The sequence below is a fragment of the Apium graveolens genome, chromosome 9, assembly GCF_009905375.1.
Source record: "Apium graveolens cultivar Ventura chromosome 9, ASM990537v1, whole genome shotgun sequence".
Lineage (NCBI taxonomy): Eukaryota > Viridiplantae > Streptophyta > Magnoliopsida > Apiales > Apiaceae > Apium > Apium graveolens.
The window spans coordinates 228,666,271-228,672,122 of NC_133655.1; the positions used below are offsets into that span (position 1 = coordinate 228,666,271).

The window sequence follows — 5,852 nt, forward strand, 5'->3', positions numbered from 1 at the left end:
TCTGGTTTCAAGCTGTAATTCTTAGATGTTGTTAGGAAATAATCAGTCATGTTGACTACTAATGGATGTACAAATAGGAGGGCTAATTGTAAATATTTCATGCCTTGTAATTTTGTATAAGTGAAGAAGTGTCAACGGATATTGAAGACCTTCAACGGATAAGAAACAAAGCTTCAAAGGATGTCTCTAATGCTTCAACGGATAATATCCATCAACGGATAAGTGCTTCAACGGATAAAGCTTCAACTGCTAGAGCATCAACGGATAAAGCCATCAACGGATGAAAGCTTCAACGGATGCTCAGTCTCATAGCAGTTGATAGTGACAGTTAACAAAGCTGACAGAGGCACATGGATTGACAGAGATGTGGTAGCCTATTTCAGGAACAGCAGAAAAAGCAGCCGTTTTTAGTCTGGTTCAAAATGGAAAGTCAACAGATAATTCCATATTACACTGGATAAAAATGGAATAGAAATAAGTGGAGAACTATTTTCTTATTGTACTTTATCTTTGTCTTCACTTATAAACTTGGTGATATATAAACCAAGTAGTAGCTAGTAATTAGATGTGAATTTTCCCTGAGCTGTTTAGAAATATCAAGAGAGAAAATCATCTAGTTTGTACTAGGAAGCAGCTGTGATTTAATTTTGAATCACAGATTTTCTGAAATAACACATCTCTGGTGGAACAACAAATCCACCAGAAAAGTTTTTAAGTTCTTTGTGTTCATTACATTTGTGTTTGAATATATATCTGTCTGCATCAGCTCCAAGCAATTCACACACACTTGATCACTCAAACACTTAGCCTTACAAACTGCTCAAAACTTGAAAAAGTTTTGAGATTTACATTCAACCCCCCTTCTGTAAATCTCATTGTTAGTCCACTGGGAATAACAACAACCATTTGTCAACGGATGAGAGATATCCATTGAAGAAGGAAAAGATGTAGATATTGAAAGTGACGTAATTGTTGAATCTGTGTGAATTGATTTTAGGTGGGGTGACACAGATTCTTCAACTAAGTCTGAAAGAATTGGCCGATGATCCAACAAATCATCTAAAAGATGATGATCACCAGGATTTGAGTGGGCCTCCTCTCTGAGTTTTAAAGAGGGAGAATCAGGAATTGATGTGAATATCATATCCACATCCAGAGATGGTGATGGGGAATTTGGTATTTAATGTGTGTCTATTATGAGAGAATGGGGCTGTGACTCCACATTTGCTGGAGCCACATCAAGCTGAATTTGAGAAGGCCAAGATACAGGTGGATGTATCTGTGCAGTGTGTGCCCCCTGTGTTGAAACTAGGGTTTTAGCCTTCTTTCTTCTTGAAAAGGCTTTGATAGGTGAATGTGTGGCCTCAGTGTCCCTCCCTTTTTTGTTCTGTATCCCTGGTTGGGGACTATTTTCAATAGGTGCATCCTTTTGGGAGGATGCAACTAGGGATGTGTTTGACTCCTTTTGAACCACCACAGTCTTTTGAGAAACTGTGGCTTGGCTGGCTAGGGTACCACTCACCTCTCCCACCTTATCCTGGGGGGTTTCTTGATGTTCACCCCTCCCCTCACCACTCACACCCTGTTCACTCCCTTCAGGGTTTATGGTAGTTGTTACAACTGTTGTCTTTTGAGAAATAACAGAGGTGGTTTTCTTTGACTTGTGTTTTGGAATTTTAGTTTTGGTGGCTTTGGTAGGAATATGTTGGGACAAAGACACAGCTTCCATTGCCACACTAGAAGGCAACGAAACAATGGGGTTGGAAGAAGTAGGAGTTGTAGAAGTATTTACGTCACTTACCTGAGGTGCATTCATTATTGGCAAATATACCAATGGCACCTGGCTGTTGAGGTTAATTCTCACAAGGTCTACAAGGAGCCTTTTCTCTTGTGCCCAGCATTTTAGTTTATTGCTCTCATTAGTTATAACCAAACCTTCAGCAACATGGTTAGCCAATAACATAAAGAATCTAGCATAGTAGATGTTATGAGGTCTATTAGCTTTGTTACCTAACCTGGAACCTAATTCTAGCATGACATAGTTGCTAAAATTAAAGTACCTATCAGAAACTAGCATATAGAGCATATTAACAAGAGATGAAGTTATGGCATCAAAATTGCTAATCTTCCCAGAGAAAACCTTGATAAAGGCATCTCCAAGAAAACTCCATTCTTTCCTAAGGTCCTTTCTTCTAATGCTCCCTAAACTAGCAGAATCAAAAGAATAGCCTATGGAATCTAACATAGCAGATACATCATTATCAGTGTGTGGTGTCATGGTATTATTCTCAGGTAGCTTAAAGCAAGACTGTATATCATCACAGTTAATACAGTAATCCTTACCTTTGAGAGAGAAAGCAATGGTCATATCTGTGGAGTTGAACTCTGCAGTTGTCCAAATCTCCTCAATTACCTCACAATAGATAGTTGGGGCTTCCAGCATTGCATAGCTTAGTTTGCAGTTCTTGATGAAGTCCATCATCTTGTGATAATCTGAGTGGGCTTCATTCTTTTCCACCAATGCTACGAAATTGTTCTTTTCATAAACAAAGCCAGATTGAGACATAATCTTGACTACTGGTGCCATTGTTGTGAGTAGAGGTTGCAGAGAAAAGATTGAGAGTTTTGGGAGAGAAAGAGAGTAAAAATTGCAAGAAAGCGTAAAGTGAAAATAAGAATTCAATGGGCTTTTATACTTTCTCGAATTAAAACGTAAATAAAATGATTAAATGATACTTTTAAGTAAATTACAGTCATTTGAGAATAAAGAAAACTGTAGAAATTCTTAAAACTGCCTTTAATACAAATACATACAACAGTGAATATATGTATCAACGGTTAAGTAAACAAATCAACGGCTATGACTGATAAGTGACATTTTTTACCACTTAGAACGTCTTAAAATAGCTTAAATTGGTGTCTTGAAATCAAGTATTTTGTGTATTTGATGCATTTTTCTAGTATTTGTGCATTTCAGGGTAATTGTTGCATTTCGGAGGAGTAATCATCAAGAATAAGACTTGGCATGTGTTCAGCATTGCAAGAGGAATGAAAGGGGCAGATTATAGCGAAGAAACGGAGCAAACTCAGGAATTTTCCAGTAGGGCCCTGAGCGCCCGCTCAGCTATGCTGAGCGGCCGCGCAGGGTCGGGAAATTTGATAATTTATTTTAGACTTCTACTTCTGTTTGGCTTCCAACTTCTATGTAATCTGAGTTTTATGGGACTATTATATAAGTAGATTTCAGAGACGTTTCACAAAGGTTGGATCGTTGTATTAAGCAAGGAGTGAAAGAGATAAGGAAGAAGACCGTTTTAGCATACCGCAACGAAGAGGAAGCATATTTTCTTGTGATTCTTTATTTCATTGTAACGTAATATGCTAGTTTTCTTGCTTTTGAACCTATTTACTCTTGTGACGTACTCTGGTTTAATATAATTAGTTTAGTTATTATTCTCTTGTGTATTTTTATCATGTTTTCATATGAACCCATGATGACGATAAGTGCTATTATGGGCTAATCATGATCATGGGGTCGTAACGGATTTACTATAGAATTCTTTAGTTAGTTGTTTAATACCTTAGTGTGCGATGATCGTATGATATCTAGTATTGGTTGTGCGTATTCGTCTTATGTGCGTCGCGAACATATAAGATAGGGTGTTAATCTCTTGTGAAGCAATGGTGGATCTCGAGATTTAGAACTTGCCATGCTAGCATAGGTTCATGCATGATGTTGCATGATTAGTGGGTAACTCTAACCATTTTATTCGCCCTGTGTAATCAAAAGGAATAACTTGTGCTTAAATCATTATGTTGTCAATTTCTTTAGACATATAGGGACTCAACATAATTGATGCCTATTCAACTTCTATCTTAATTGTGGATGTTCAGTAGAATGGTATTAGTACAATGAAAGTTGGCTTTTATCAGTTTTGTGTTATTCGATTAATATCATCACTATTGCATGCTAAGGGTAATAACAATAACTATTGAAGGAAGTAGTAATGAAGTTGTGATCTCATGAGTATTTTAATATTGTTAATTCGAAGCGTTAATTAAGTGGTTAATTAAGTAGTTAATTGTAATTAATATTTAGTCAACAATTCTAAGTGTTAGTGTCTTAACATTAAGAAGTAATCATACATTGGTGAGTGAGTTTAATTGAACATAATTAGTCTGGGTGTCTGTGGGAACGAACTAGAAAGTATTATATATTACTTGCGAACGCGTATACTTGCGTGTATTATTAGCGCGTGTTTTTGCCCTAACAAGTTTTTGGCGCCGCTGCTGGGGACTCGGTGTATTGTTTTAGTTTATGTACTTACCATCATTGGTCGTTAGGACTCAGTGATTAAGACGTATTTGTTACTTATTGTTTCTGGTATGTTTCAGGTACTTTAGCGAGCGTTTATGCAAACTCATTCTCGTACTCGCAAGAGGACTTTAGATACACCTGAAGAGACAGACGAAGTTCTTGATATTCCGGAGAAGATAGATTTTGATGATTTGGATTCAGGAAGTGAGCAGAAAGAACCAGTAATCATGGGTGATTGTATTGTTCAGGCATATCCAGCTCTTATGGACTTTTCTCGGCCTAAAATTGATGATATTCAGTCTAGCATCATGCACCCGGCTATTGAGGCCAATAACTTTGAAATCAAGCCGGGCACTATTCAGATGGTGCAGAATTCTGTCTCTTTCGGAGGAGCTGCGACTGAAGACCCCAACATGCACATAAGGAATTTTGTCGAGATCTGCAGTACTTTCAAATATAATGGCGTGACTGATGAGGCTATCAAGCTAAGGCTTTTCCCGTTCTCACTGAGGGACAAAGCTAAGGACTGGTTATATTCTGAACCAGCTGGGTCCATCACTACTTGGCAAGATCTTACACAAAAGTTTCTGGTGAAGTTTTATCCAATGGCAAAGACTGCTGCTATGAGGAATGCTCTTACTCAGTTTGTGCAGCAACCTACAGAATCTATGTGCGAAGCTTGGGAACGCTACAAGGAAATATTGAGAAAGTGTCCACATCATGGAATGCCCGATTGGATGGTGATCACTGGTTTCTATAATGGTTTGGGGGCCTAATCTCTTCCCATGCTCGATGCAGCAGCTGGAGGCGCCTTGTGGGCCAAAAGTTGTACTGAGGCTTATAATCTTATTGAGATAATGGCTGTAAATGAGCATCAAAACCCAACTCAGAGGATGATGCCTGGGAAGGTAGCAGGTATTCTGGAAGTCGATGCAGCCACCGCTATTGCAGCGCAGCTCGAAGCGCTGTCTATGAAGGTTGATTCTCTAGCTACCTATGGAGTCAATCAAATAGCTATGGTCTGTGAGCTTTGTGCAGGTTCTCATGCTACGGGTCAGTGTTCTCTTATCAACGAATCTGTTCAGTATGTGAATAATTATCAGCGACAACAGCAGCCTGTGCCAGCTACTTATCATCCTAACAACAGAAATCATCCAAATTTCAGCTGGGGTAATAATCAGAATGCTATTCAGCCACCATATCAGCAAGGTGTGAGTAAACAGTTCAATCCACCTGGATTTCAGCAACCACAGTAATATGCTCAAAGGCAATCATATCCTCAACAGGGAAGTGTAGCTGCACCTACTAGTGCTGATTTTGAGGAACTTAAGCTGTTGTGCAAGAGTCAGGCGATTTCTATCAAGACCTTGGAGAATCAAATCGGTCAAATAGCCAATGCAGTGCTCAATCGTCAGCCTGGAACACTTCCTAGTGACACGGAAGTACCTGGCAGGAAGGAAGCTAAAGAGCAAGTCAAGGCTATTACCTTAAGGTCTGGGAAAGTTGCTGATGCTGAAAAGGCAAAAGAAAGAGA

The 5,852-nt window shown here is 38.8% G+C and overlaps 1 non-coding gene across 1 annotated transcript; it reads right to left on the reverse strand.

Annotated features, from left to right (window-relative positions):
• Positions 1–4,938: 4,938 nt before the first annotated feature.
• LOC141687611 (small nucleolar RNA R71) lies at positions 4,939–5,045 on the reverse strand. Its single transcript, XR_012561102.1, has one exon. It is a non-coding gene; the product is annotated as a small nucleolar RNA R71 (small nucleolar RNA).
• Between the last annotated feature and the right edge of the window lie 807 nt (positions 5,046–5,852).